Below are 15,523 nucleotides of genomic sequence, written 5' to 3'. Positions count from 1 at the left end.
TGATCTAAGAAAAGTCAATTAATAATTTTCTCTGGATTTTTTTTTTTGTATGACTATACAAAAAAGCTACATTTCAAAAAAGACAGAAAAGAGAAACAAATACTGGGCACCACCACCCTGTGATGGAAGTCATTCTGCAATAAGAAAAAATAAGGCCCAAAGCAAAAAAGAATGCATCTGAGTGAACTTTGGTAGTTTTTATCTTCTGGGAAAATTTCTTATTTCATATAATTTGTTTAATCTTTGGTCATAAACTTGGTAGTAATATTCTCTTATTAACATTTTAATGCCTGTGAGATCTGAAATGACATTCATTCTCTAATTCCTGATATTGGTTCTCTCTCTCTCTCTCTCTCTCTCTCTCTCTCTCTCTCTCTCTCTCTCTCTCTCTCTCTTTCTTCCCCCACCCCCCGCAAGTTTAGCTTGAGATTGATCAGTTTTATTAATCTTCTCAAAGAACCTCATTTTGGTCTTCTTAATTTTTCTTGATTATTTTATGTTTTCTTTTATTGATCCCTGCATTATCTGTATTATTTTTTTCCTTTCTTCTCAATTTGGGTTGAATTTTTGTTTGTTTTTTACAGTTTCTTTAAGAGGAAGCTGAGTTTATTATTTTAATCAGTCTTCAATTAATTCTTCATTTCATTCTTCATTTTTAGCTGCATCTCACAATTTTTTATTTTTTTATTTAATTCTGAATGTTTTCTAATTTCCTTTGTAATATCTCTTCTGATTCATGAGCTATTTAGAAATGTGTTGTTTAATTTACAAATATTTGGGGATTTTCTAGATATCCTTGTTATTGATAGCTAATTTAATGCAATGGTGGTTAGAGCACATAGTTTTCATGACTTGAATCTTTAAGGTCCATAAAGACTTGTTTGATAACTCAGAACATGGTTTACCATGGGAAATGTCCCATATGCACTTGAAAATAAATGTATTTTCTGCTGTTATTCAGTGGATTATTCTATAACTTTCAATTAGGTCAAACTATAACACTAGAGTTTTTCAGGTTTTCTCTAACCTTGCTGATTTTCTGTTTACTTGTTCAACTGTTATTGAAAAAGGAGTGTTGGAATGTCCCATTATAATTGTAAATTTATCTGTTTCTCCTTTCAGCTGTATCATTTTTGTACTTCATGTAATTTGAAGATCTACTATTAGGTGCTTACACGTGTTGCATGATTATGTCTTCTTGATTAATTGAGCCCTTTGTTATTGTAAAATTACTTTTTTTATTCCTAGAAATATTCCTTGCTAAGAAATCTACATTGACTGATATCACAAGAATCGCCACCCCACCCTCCCTCCCCCTTGTCACTAAAACAAGTCCATTAGCATTTCTTAGTCATTGGTCCTCTGGCGGAAAGACTTCCCAGGGAGGTTGATGTATTGGCTTCTTGCCATTGAGGTTTAAACTCAAATGATACCTTCCCAGAGAACTTTCCTCTGACCCAATCATTCCTTTTTTCCCCTCCTTTAGCCTATATTAATTATTTTACTTATGCGCAGCACTTATCACTAGTTGACATTATTTAGTTTTTAACATTTCTATTCTCTTTTTCACTTAGCTGTCTTAATCACAGCTATGTTTTCACCACTAAAAACAGTTCCTGGTAAATAGTAGGTACTTGATAACTATCTGTCCAATAAATAAATGAAGAAAAAAAGAAAGGATGGATAGAAGGAAGAAAGGAAGGAAGGAACGAAGGAAAGAAGGAAGGAAGGAAGGAAGGAAGGAAGGAAGGAAGGAAGGAAGGAAGGAAGGAAGGAAGGAAGGAAAGAAGGAAGGAAAAAATTCTACTATGTTCCAGAGACTGTTCATGGTCCTGGAGAGTACAACATGGGTTATACAAGTTGTATATTTGTCATCTTACATTAGCTTACAAATCCTTTGAGAATGGAAATGAAGTACAAGTGCTACAATAGAGATATAGAAAAGGACTTTGGAAATACCAGAGAGTGAACAACTGATTATGACATTGTATATATTTTGGGAGCAGATCCGACAAATCTTCTTAGAGGAGGTGACAACTTAGCCGGATCTTGGGGTATTTACATAGTTTTGGCAAAAAGGGAAGAACATTCTGGAAAAAAAAAAATAGTAGCCTGAGCAAATATTGGGAGGTAAACATATTTATGCTAGATTTTGAACAATGAAGTAAATATTAGGGAAAAAGTGTTCAATGTTTTTCCTAAAATTGTTCTAATGAAAATAAAATTATTTGCCAACATAAATTCTGATATAAAAATAATATATTTAGTAATATGTAGAAGTTTAACAAATAATTTACTAGGAAATTATGCCTCAGATGTGTATATATATATATATATATATATATATATATATATATATATATGATAAGACTTCTTGGTTTATAATGAAAATAATTTTCTCCTTAATTGCAGAATTATAGAATATAATTTTTAAGTGTAGAGTTATTTTTAAAATTAGTTTAAATAGAAAAATCACTTAATTAAAAAAAAAAGAAAATCACTTGAAAGCCATTGTCACTGATATTAATGCCTGTTAAGTAATTATACAACTTTAGCTGTACAGATCATTTTGCATAGTTTATCAAAGAAATATTTTGAATGTTGTATTATAAAACATAAATAAATATTCCCTGCCCCATTTGCCTTTCAACTTTTACCCATCACTGTCACTTGCATTTATTTTCTCTAATTTGTGTGCCAGAAATCATACATCCTGAAATTGAAAAATACCATCAGAATGTATAAAATACAAGTAAATTCCTTCTTAATGTGGTTTTATTTTCATCTGTCCTCCTGAGTCATTTGTGCTCTTTCCTTTTAAATTCTACCCTATTCATCTCCCCCTTCTTTTAATGTAAGTTACTGCATATATGGATAGAGAAATGCTTGACTTTATTTTTAGAAAAAAGTTTTCTTATTTTAGTTTGTTTATTATGAAATCAGAAAACTATTTTATTGATTTAACCAGTATTTTCCAAGAGTCTGCTATCAACTCAATTCGGGGCATATGTTAGTGAAAACTATAATAGAATTCTCTACCCTCATAGGGCTTATTTTTAAGAGGAAACAAATGTTGTTATAAAAATATATAAATAAATATAATAATTTTAACTAAATGCATGAGAAGTAAATAAAATAACAAAGAACAACTGGGAGAAGACTGATAGGGAGATAAGAGAAGTCGTCTCTGAAGAAGGGTTATTTGAGCTAAGCCCTTTATATAAGAAAGAACCAGCTGCATGAGAATATGCTAGAAGAATTTTCTAGGAAGAAGTAAGTTTGATGATTTATAAGGAATGTCAAGAAGACCCAGTGTGACTACAATGTGAGAAATGAAAAGCATTATAGCAATGAGTCAAGGGATAATCAGAGGCCAATTTTTTAAAAAGGACATACAGTACTTAAAAATTGTTTAAAAACTTTGCTAGTGCAATGGGAAGCTACTGGAGTGTGGTTAAGTGGAGCAATGACATCATCTGATTTAGGATTAAAAGCTTGTTTTGGTTGGTCTGCAGAGAACTGACTATAGCAGGTCACTAACGTAAACAGAGAGACCAGATGGGAAATCATTGCAGTATCCAGGGCACCACAATATTGTTATGGAGGTAAAAGGAGAGATTGAATTTGGGACATAGATTTTGGTGATGGGGCTTGCATGATGTGCTGCTGATAGTTTAGATATGAGGACTGAGGCAACGAGAAGACTTAAGGATGTTAGAACAGGTATTGTATTAGCTGGACCATAGGTTGGAAACGTGGTCCTGACACTTGCTAGGTGTGAAAACTCTGCTAAGTATTTACCATTCTGAGACTCTGTTGTCTCATCTCTAAAGTCATAATAATGTCTAGAACTGATAGTATTCAAAAAAGTAAATTTTGTACCATGTCTAGTAGAGTACTTCAAACTCAATAGGTGTTTAATAAATATAATACTTTCGAGGACTTCGATAAACTGTTATTCAAAAAAACTGAGATTAAGTATGTAGTGTATTGTTACTTCTGCAAGACATTTAATAAAATCTCTCCCGATATTTGGTAAAAGAATGAAAAATCCCTGAAACTGGTGATAGTAATTATATCTAGTCATATCTGATTGACTGTACCAAACACGCATTGATGAGTGGACTGCTGCCATCTGGAAGGATGTCTCCCTGCTGTCATGCCCATGCCTCCACCCTTGGCCAGGCAAGTGTTCAACATTTGGTTAACACTTGGATGAAGAAAGAGAAGACAGGACTATCGATGTTTTAGATGATATAAGACTAGAAGAGAGAGTTAATAGGAGAGATGTTGAAATCAGAGCTCAAAATATTCTCAACAGGCTGACAGCATGGGCCAGAAAAAACAAGGAGAAATTTAAGAGCTAGAAACATAAAGTTCTACATTTCTGTTAAAAACATGAACTTCACATATACAGGATTAGCAGCAATTCATGTGAAAGGATTTGGCAGTTAGAGTTGACTGCAAGGTCAGAATGAGCTTGCAGCATGACTTAGTCACTAAAATAGTAAAGACGGCTTTAGGCTGCATGAATGGAAATCGAGTGTCAAGGACAAGAGAAGGGAAGGTTCTATTGCGCTCTGTTCTGATCAAAGCCATCTGGAGCATGTCTATATTTCTGAGGCAATGATTTATTATTTTTTTATGGAGTAGCTACAATGTGTCATTAAGATTGAGATTGTAGGAATACAAAATTATATAAAGCAGAGATCTTACTCTCAAGGATGTCACAGTGGGATAAGAGGGAAAAGATGTATATGTAAATAACTAACAAGGAAGAAAGGGATAAAACCCTTAGGGTAGATAGCAATAAAAAATAATGCAGATGTGTGGGATAAATATTAATCACTAACAATTGTAGAAATCGAAGAAGTTGGACTTTATTTTGTTGACAATGGGGCAGCCGTTGGAAATGTTTGTACTGGGCAATGATATAATCAAAACTGTGTTTCAAGAAAGAGAGAAACAAATACCCAGCAATTTACACATTAGTCCATATAATCCTCACTGTTGTTGATGTGGGATTTAGCCATTTGAGGCAGAAGCTTCCCTCTCCCCCCACAAAAAATCAAAAAACAAAAAAACTGATGGAAATTGAAAGGAGACAGATTTTGATTTACTATAATGAATTCCTGTCTATGATATAGTTCAAAATGAAAGAACTACTGGGAAACAAGTGACCAACCTTTCCAGTGGATGAGTTCAAGAAAAGACTGAATAACCATGTCTCAAGCCTGAATGAGCTGAGATAGTGGTTGACCTTGGGGTTTCTTTCCAATCCTAGCGATCTTGGAAGTCTATGTCTTCATGGCATAGCAGTATGCTGATTAACTAAGATGGTGAGCAAAATTGCTTCTGTATTTTTCTAGCTTCATATATGTTCTTTCTATTGTCCAAAACATACAACTATGTACTTTTAAACCTAATTATTATTTTTATTACAACATCATATTAAGGAGGTTTTCTGCTTTTGCCACATTGTTTTAATTCATCACTCATATGTTTGATCAAGTAATTTCTTCATGAATTTTGCTTTTAGTACCAATTTTAAAATGAGCTCCAAAATCTTTACTTCAAAACACAAACCCCATAATATAAAAATTATTAACCACAAGTATATGTGATTTTGGATTATTTGTTAATACAACCAATATGATAAATCTGTATTATCCTATGTTCCTTCTGTGTTAAACATTTATATATAGCAACAGAAATCTAGAAATGATGATTTGGCTTTCTAATGGAAGAGTGTAATTTCAAGTACAATGATGAAATATAGAAATAGTTCATATCACAAAGTATTATTCAGATTTCTTAACATTTTTAATAAAACAATGTTTTTTTCAAGTTTTTTGTTAGCTTTATGTTCATTCTCAACATTGTCCATAAACTACTAAAACCTCAGCAATGAAAACATGGGCCTACCACTTTTGCACTAAAGTAAAACATCAATCACCATGCTGTCACAGGCAAGGAAACACTCAGGAAACAACAGGAAAAGGGACTACAGCATAGGCTTGTAGTGATAAATTATACTGCGACCAGTGCATGCAACTAAATCAACAGTGTCCTGATTAATGGCTCCTCCACATAACATTGCAGAATGAAAAAGAAAACTTTGCAAGTTTTCATTAGGGAGTGTTTTAGTACACCCAGAGGCACAGTGAAAGGAAGAACTTGTATGAGAAGTTTCTTTCTTTAAAAAATTTCTTGAGTACGCTTGGTTTAATGTTTATTCACAGAAAACTTACTCTGAGAAAATTAGGCTTCTTGTGCTTTATTTATAAAGAAAAAAACTTGCCAGTTTAAGTAAAATTCCTGTTATCTTCCAGAATTGTATAATACCAAAAAATATGACCTTGTTATAAAAGCAAGTGTTACTGACAACACTTGTGATTTTTAAAGACATCTTTTACTGACAAAAATTCGTTTCAGATAATTTTAGATAATAAAACAGGTAAACACAACTGTGAAATTGCTACCAATTCCCTTTTTATAAGAATGACTTCAAATTTGATTTGTATTTTAAAATTTTATTTTGTTCACATTTTTAAAAATTTTATTTTTAACACAGTGTCCCAATTAGCCCTCTTTTTCAGCAGCAAAACTACCAATCTCCAGTGGTGGGAAACCCTACCATCTGTTTCCTTGTTTTTGATAACTTTGACCATTTTGAGGAGTATACTGGGCAGGTATTTTTTAGAAAGTCCCTAAATGGCGATTTTTGTCATATTTTTTCCATGGTTGGACTGGAATTGGAAGGAAGAACAAGAGGTAAAGTTCAGTTTCCATCACCTCCTATCAATGGTACATAACGTCAACATGACTTACTATGTTTGATGCTAACCTTGATTATACAGCTAAGGTAGAGTTTTTCAAATTTCTCCACAATAAAGTTACTCTTTTTCTACCTTTACATACTGTTTTGAAAGTTACTCTTTTTCTACCTTTACATACTGGGTAGCCCTTACATAAAGAAATGAAGATTTATGATTTGTTTCCCAGATCATCCTAAAATTAATCACAAATTTCCTCGGAAACCTGCAGCAACGTAATGGTAGTACCTCAGCACTAGCCATCACCTTTGACACAGAGGCAACAACACGTCAGCCAGTGCTGTCATATTTGGGTATGCTCCCAACTCCCACCCACATGGCTTCTAAGAACAGCTGGGACCCCAGGAACTGGGCCCAAAAAGACATGAGTGTTGAATGAGTTTACCAAGCAAACTAGATACCAAAATTGTACAACTCAGTAGTTAAACTTCCTTATCTTTAGTTCTTTCCTTTTGCTTAGTTTGCTAAAATTTATCCTACTATTAAATTAATTCCTGGTCATTCTCTTTCCACTATTCTTTTCTTACTCTGTCTTATTTCGTAATTGTCTTATTCCCAAGTCTCCTTTTATAGGTCACTTATAATGAATTAAAAAATCTGATTAGATAAACCTTAAGCAACATCACGTTGATTGCTGATCACACCTCTATTGGCCATGGTGATACTATTACAAATTAATGTGAGAATATGCACATTTTAGTTTATTTAATACTACTGGAAAGATAGATTCCAAAAGCCTCAATGACATCAGTTTTCTGCATTGTCTTTCAGAAATATGTACTGGATGTACATTACCCCCATACTCTGAACCAGATGCTGAAGACAAAAGGTAATGGTCCCTGACATCATGGAACTTATAGACTAGAAGGCAACAGTTAGCTATCCACATGGTATAATTGAAAGTTATCACCAACAAATATTTTCTTCTGCATTTATTCTGAAATTCTAATCATTGCTGCATCTTTTTGTGAAGGTTATATTAAAAGGTGACCCAATACTAATGATTATAGAGTTACAAATTAAATAATAACTTATATTTTTTAACCCTGACTGATAATAATTTAAAAGATTAGAAATAGCAATGTTGTTAGAATGTGGTTATATTCTAATTGATTGCTTACATTCTTTGAATTTTTTAATTAGGTTTTTAATATCCTTTATTTGTTATTTGTTTGTAGGAGCTCTTTATACTCATATACTTGGTTTACAGTTTTTTTTATCCATCATAAATTTCAGATATTTTCTAATGTTTACTTGTCTTTTTAAGTATTCATAATAGAAAAAATTCAAGAAACTTTAATTTCACATGGTCAAATTTATGAATATTTTCTTATAGTATTCTCCCTTTCTTTTCTTTTAACATTATTACTAAAAATATTAAGTAGAAAATGTTAAAGTTAACACTGTATAAACATTTGTAAAAATAAAATGAACACAAAGATAAGAAGGAAGAAAACTGTAGTTCCCAAATTTTCCAAACTTTTTTTAGCTAATGTGTACATATTATTCTTATAATCAGAATAACCTATAAACATTCCATATTTTTAATGTAAAGATGTATCTCGAAGAGAAAATGCATGAACCCTTTAGCACCCACCATCATTTCAGCATGGAAAGGCCAGTATCCTTAGAAACAAAGCTTAGGGTAGGTGAATTTGAAGCAAATAACAGGAGAGAGTTCAATTTTCCTTTTGGGATAGATACCCCTCCTCTGTCAAGAGTGGTGAGGCTGGAATAGTCTTGACATAAAAAGAAAAAGGACACCGAACAGCTGGGAAGTAAAAAGGAACCAAGAAAAAAACAAAATGTTGAATAAATGCCACATAACTTCCTTTATTCGTATATAAATGAAAGTCCTCCATTTCAGTAGATAACTTAAATCTGTAAAAATTTGGAGTAAGGCAATAGGGATTTGGAGGTTATTCTCTTTTTTCCTTAACAGACACTAAATGCCTCTGAGTCTATAAAATGCAGCCTCTTAAACCACAGGTATCAAAAATAAATAAATAAATAAAAATGAGAGTTTTGAAGCAGTGTCATTCAACAAAAGACAGGGCCTAACAAAATGAGAAGATAAGTGTTGCCTGGAAAGAGAAAGGAAGGATTCAAAACAAATCTGAGCAAGAACAGACTGTACTTAGCAAGCTTAGGAAATATCTTGAGACCAAGGGACAGCTATGTGTACTAAGCATGTGAGTCTCTATCCAACCAGTGGGGTCACGGTGGCAGTGAAGTGTCTGGCAGGGTGACAGCAGCATCGGGAGGACTCAAGCTCTAAAGCCAATCTCAGCTTCCTTTTTACTCACTGTGTGACCTTAGCAAGTCATTTAGCTTCTCCAAGTGGCAATGTCCTACTTGTAAACTGGGGATAATACCAGCGTTGGCACACAAGATGAGCATGAGGAGTGAAAGAGATGATGCCTGTAGGAGCACCGCAAGGTTCTTGCCTCACCGTGCAGACAAGAACCGACACCTGGAAGGTGCTCACTAAGTTGTTGAATAAAGGAACAGAAAACACGCAACAAGTAGCTGAGATGAGTTATTATTTTAGGAAGGAAAGCAGCAGGTAAATGGTACAGACGTGTGCTACAGTTGCTGAACAAAAGCACTTTTGCTCTGAGCAAGGGTGGTATGAAAGGTTGTAAAGGAGGAGCTAGGATTCCACATTGAGCTTGAAAAATTCGATCAATTTGAAAATGTGAAGGAGACAAAATTAGGAGCATTTTGACAAGCCTACACAAATCATTGGTGATTCAAGTACCTGGAGAGTGGCAGGAGGTATAGGAGGAAAAGTTGGGTGGGGCATAAGGAGCTAACAACAACTAATACCACCATTTAAAGTTGGTGGATTCACAAGTGTATTATTATTATTATTATTCATAACTTCAATATATGGCATGTACATTTACTTGTATGTATCAAACATTAAATAATTATTTTAAGTGGACAAGGGCTGGAGAGGAAAGATAAGCTTGTCAAATTACCGAGTGGTAATTTAAATTTATGTTTAATGGAAAAGAATCTTATTCCATGTTTCTGGTACAGTTTTCTCTTCTATTTCTCTGTTAACATCTTGCAACTGTCCTGGTAGACTTCATAAAATGGTATAATTTTTTTCAAATAGATTATTAGTAAAACTGTAAAAAAGGGTGTTAGGTTTTCTGCAACTTCCTTCATCTCATAAATTCAAGACTGCTTTTTTTTTTTTTTTTTTTCACCAATTCCTTAGCATACTTCGGGACAGTACTGCTTACTACATGATAAAGTGTAAGATCTAGCTTGCAACCAAAGTTATGGAAAGTTAATTCAGTGCACCAACAGCCTCTTCTGGTTTCCTGCTGTTTTACTGACACAATGCATTTTTGCTGACAAACTGCCTTATAACTTAGCCTGTTTATCAGCATTTCCTTCTGACAATTTTAAAATGTTAACAAGTTAGAATAATATGATGCATAACATCAAATTTCAAAACAATTTTGCATAGTGTTTCTCCATAAGAATAAGGAGTTTGCTCAAGATGAAATGGGGGTTTCTACTGGCCCCAGGGGAAAATATTGGAAACAGGCTAAATTGTGTTGGAAGGAAGCAGGACTGGGCATCAAGAGAGGTGAAGAAAACAGAACATGGAGGAGTTCATGCTGAAATGAGCAGTTTCAGATAAAAGTGAAGAGAGAAAACTTTGAGTGGGCCTAGGGCCAATGTTTGGAGATGGGAAGTAAGAGCACTGGAAAGGCAGTTACAGGAAAGGCCAGGCAAGTTTTAAACAAGAAACAGATTCACAATCAAGCAAAATGTGAACATTTGTGCCCCTGCTAAGTGAAGGAAATGTAGATATGGAAAACTGACACAGATCTGTGTTTCTTAAGTGCTGGCAAATTCACTGCAAATTTACATTAGGGCTACCAGAGCTCGGTCATTAAAACATAACAATAATATCAATAAAAGTACTAGCAGCGGTTATTTATTGGAATGTTTCTTCGAGCCAAGACTGTGCTAATTGTATTTCATAAACGCCTTCCAACAAACTCTGAGATAGGTGTGGTTATCCCCACTTTGTAGATGAGGACAAGACCCAAAGAAGTTAAGTAACCTGCCCAAATTCACAGGGTTAGTGAGTCCTCAGGGAATGTAGAAGCTGCCAGAAACTTGTTTTCTGTGTAGATTCAGGGCACTCCCCACTATATTCTATCACTTTTACAAAGTGGTCTTCCCAATTTTGGCTAGCACAGTTGTTAAAAGAATTCTTACAACAGTTCGACTTCCTGGCACATTTATAAGTTAACATCTGTATTTTTCCAAAGCTTAGTTATAAATGTATTAATTTTTCATGAAGTTTAAATATAGACATTTTGAAATAAAACTCATGACTTTAATTTATCCAATGTAACATATATTGTAGTGCTTTAACACCAATCATTGTTCATTTTTAAAATACAACAGCAAAATTTTTAAGTTACTATGTTTACCTCTTCCCTATCTCTTTTTGAACTCATATCCATTCAACTTTCCCCCACATAATTTTATGTTATCATAATATAGTTTTATTCTTAAAATCACCCTAACATACTTTGCTGTAACAAAACCACAAATACATTGGAATGTTTTTTATTTAACTTTCTATCATTTCAGGCCCTAAGTGTTCAAATGGTTATTTCAGATTTATTTTTTCAAATATTATGGGTGTACAATTGATCAAAACACTGTAATTATAATGCAAATATTGATAGTTATTACACTAAAAGTAAAATTTATGAGGAATACATTGTTTAATAACATGGATAGAGGTTTTTTCCTAACTGGTTGATGTTTTCATAAATAAATATTACTTGTTGCTAGAATGTCTCAGGATTTAGTAAAAATAGCAAAAAGAAGAGAAAGTATTTGTCCACTTCAGGATGTGGCTTACTAAAGGTGTACTAGTCTAGTCATTGCGGTTAAGTCTTATATAGCACATATCATGTTAAATTAATCAAAATTGAATATAAATTAATAAATGAGGAGAAAAGTGGTGAGGAGTGGAAGTGGGTAGAACACTTTGCCCATGAAAAAAACAAATGCTAAAGAAATAGTTTCACCTACAAGTAGGAAAAATGTTGAAGAAAATGTAGAATATGATTTTACATTATGCACTTTAACTTTTATCACAAATTATTAATTTAATTTTATTTTTCTTGTGTTTGCAGGTTTAACACTGGTTCATCAGAATTAAATTTGAAACTTTCGATTCAAATTTAAATTTGAATTTAAATTTAAATTTGAATTTAAATTTCTCTTCCATGAAAAATATATAACTGAGACACAGATGGCATCTTTAATAAAGAACTTTCCAGACACTGATATTTTAAACTGTTGTTTTCTTTGTCATCATGAAGTAGTTTTGTTTTGTTTTTTCTCTCTCTGGGACAATATTCCATGGCATGATTAGGGATTAGGATGCCTTTTTTGTTAAAGCAGAAGTATGGTAGATGTGAAAGGAGAGGTGGAAAATAAAACCCAAATGAAAACCCTGACCAGAAGCTGAGTCCCTAAAACTCGCCATGCCAATGAACTTTTTGGAAAGTCTTCAGATACCCTAGGAGTACTCATGCCCAAGTTGGAGGGCTACTGACATATGATACTAAACAAGTTTGAATAGGAGAGTGGAAAGAACACCAACTTTAGAATCAATCAGATGTGGGCTCTAATTCTATTGGTACTGCTTACAACTTGTGTGACCTTAAGCACATTGCTTAAGCTCTGTGTCTCAGATTTCTAAGTGAAAAAAATGAAAGTCATAATTCTGAATACAATGGATTGTGGACAGTATAAATGAGACAATGTGTGTAAATCCCATAATGTTGTACCTGCAAAAATGCATTCAAGAGATAATAACTTAGTCTTAAGTTTCTTCACTTCAAACAGATACTAGTACTTATTCTACAGGATCAGTTGAGAATGTAAAAGTAATTCCAGTTTTGTTTTTATTCTCCACTAGAGAGTCAGAAATTTTTATTTATCAAGTTTGAATATCTAATTCAATATATATTTATTGAGTGTTTATTATGTGCCAGATAGTGCTTTAGGTTCATGGGTTAAAAAAAATAAATAAAACATAGTTCCTGGTCTCAAGTAACTCACAATTTGGCCATATAAATTAATGTTCCCACTAATGTATTATAATAAGTTAATTAGTTGTTGTACTTAAAATATTTTACTGACCTCTGAGAGAACAATTTCAGTAAGAAGATGAGAATAGATACTAGATTCTGATGCTGTGAAGAATTAATGGGAAGAAAGTGGGTACAAAGTATATGGGCTACATCGTCAAGAAATCTAAATCAAAATGGAAGAAAATGATGGGAAGTTGAGCGGAAGGCAGAGTGAAGGGATGTGAGAAATGCTAGTACATTTACAGACTTAGCAAGAGGGACCAACACCTAAGATAGAGAATCAATATCAATATTGCAGAGGTAAAAGTGAAGGCAAATGATACGTATGTCCTAGAGATGCTTTCAAATGATGCATTAGGGCAGAGCTGGAAGACAAGAATGGAAAAATAGGTAAGGAGGGCAAAACAGGAAAGGTAAACTTTGGTTATTGGGTCTGGATCCCTGATGCCAAGTCACAGCTGGTATCTATTTTTCAATGAAGAGGCATCCTGCTTCTGCCATCCTTATGCCATACCCACCTGCAACATCACCACTCACAGTGAACTGAGTTTGAAAATGGAACTTCAGTAATTAGTATAAACAAATGATAAAAACGAGTTACTCAAAATAATAAACTTCTCAAAGAATGTTTTATATTGATTTTATTTAGAATTTCCCTATCCAATACAATCCACAACCCAGGAACTTACAGTTTATAATACTTGGAGGTCCCTCTACCTCTAGTAGAAGTACTTCTTTACAGCTTATATATTCCTCACCACAATTCCTGCTTGTTTTCTTGTCCAAACAAAGCCAAGGATTCATGATCCCAAAATCTTATTCCAGTTTCTAGAAGTATAAAAGCGTGAACCTGTTTGAATTTGGGATTTCTAAGGAAAAAGAAAAGCCTAGATTTTTGTTTAAGTACATTACATGCTATTATTAACTTATTCTGTCCTTAATGCAATAGATTTTAAGAAAGTTACCGATACGCTATGGATGAGAAATGGGAACATTTAGGGTGTTCCCATTTAGGGTGTGTGGCAATTTTATAGTTCCCTGTAGGGAAAAAAAAATGTTTAAATTATGTGTTTGTAGGTTTAAAATTTCACCAGATGTCCAGACATTCTATTGTTCTTCCTTCATGAGAAATTCTTTTAAAATTCTACCAAAAGTAATCCTGTTTAGTTGTTCTCCCTAAATGAAATATGTACGCTTGAATCTGGAATTAAAGAAAAATGGAAAATTAAATGTATATCTAAGTCAAACTGAATAGTTTTGTAGTTTGAAAGTACTAGGGACTTAACAATAATATTCAAAATAATCTCTATTTAGATGGTGATGTCTGGACCTTTAAAGGAAATGGAGATAAGTAGCTTGCCATTGAATTCTCCCTTTTAATGTTATACATTAGCAAAGAATTTAAAGGTAAGTTAAGTGAGAAAAATTCATTTTCATATTTATTAATAAAACTATAGTTTAATATTAATTCTTGATTACTCTGTAACATGTCCTGGGCCATGTATTTAATATAAACCATATTGTGTAACCCCCTCAACTGTCCTGCTATTATCCCTATTTTATATATGGTGAAATGGATTCTTAGAAAATAAATGGGATTTGTGTAAGGTCAAAAAGATAATAAGTGGCAGAGCAGAATTTTGAACCTTTGTAGTCTGAATTTAGAGTCCAAACTCCATCACTGTAAGCATTATTTTTCTTAAGTATCTACAAGTAAAAAATTAAAGTTCATGCATAAAACTCACCCACAATGTACATCAAAAAGAAAAATAATAAATGACATGAAGGTAGCAGCAACCTCTCAATGAACTCATTTTGTACAAGAATTCTATAAAAACATTTTCAATGTGAGCTATAAAAACACTTCAGGTTGTACTCTGTAGCCAAATGGATTAAAATCAGCAAGTTTACAAAGAGCTGCATTAGATGTAATATAGCTCCATTACATTTCAGTAAATAAAGAGGCCAAAAGGAGATAATTTCCATATAAGCAAAGAGGGTTTGTTTCCTGCAGCATGATGTTAAGGCTTTTCTGGGGCTGACAGGGTTTTTCACAAACTTTAAAGGAAAAAGTAAATTAAATGCCAAAAGACTACTCAGAAATTTCCAAATACACAGAAATCCTTTGATGGCTATTGTACCTAGTATTTGCCAAGCGTGTTTCTTTGCCTAGGGTTCTGGTGACTTATACTGGACAATTAGATGCAAATTTCATATATTAGAAAATGAAGATCTCATATTAATAGTAAAGATGCTCTTCACTCCTCCAGTTGAGTGTGCTCATCTGCTGCACCAATTCTAGCCTGTGAAGAACTCAAGGGACACTTCTAGAAGAAAAGACTCTTTGACTAAGATTAATGGACTAGTAAATTGAGAACATCCAGAACTGTAACAAAGCAGAAGAGAGTTTGAAATATTTAGCCCAGTGCATGTTACAAAGTAATCAGTAATTAATGTCAAACTGTTATGAAATATAAAAATAAAATTGTGTGTGGAATCTTAAAATAACAACAAAAAACACAATAAATGAACAAACAA

The sequence above is a fragment of the Rhinolophus hipposideros genome (genome assembly GCF_964194185.1).
Source record: "Rhinolophus hipposideros genome assembly, chromosome: 3".
NCBI classification, from domain to species: domain Eukaryota; kingdom Metazoa; phylum Chordata; class Mammalia; order Chiroptera; family Rhinolophidae; genus Rhinolophus; species Rhinolophus hipposideros.
Note: the sequence above shows the minus strand (reverse complement) of the source record.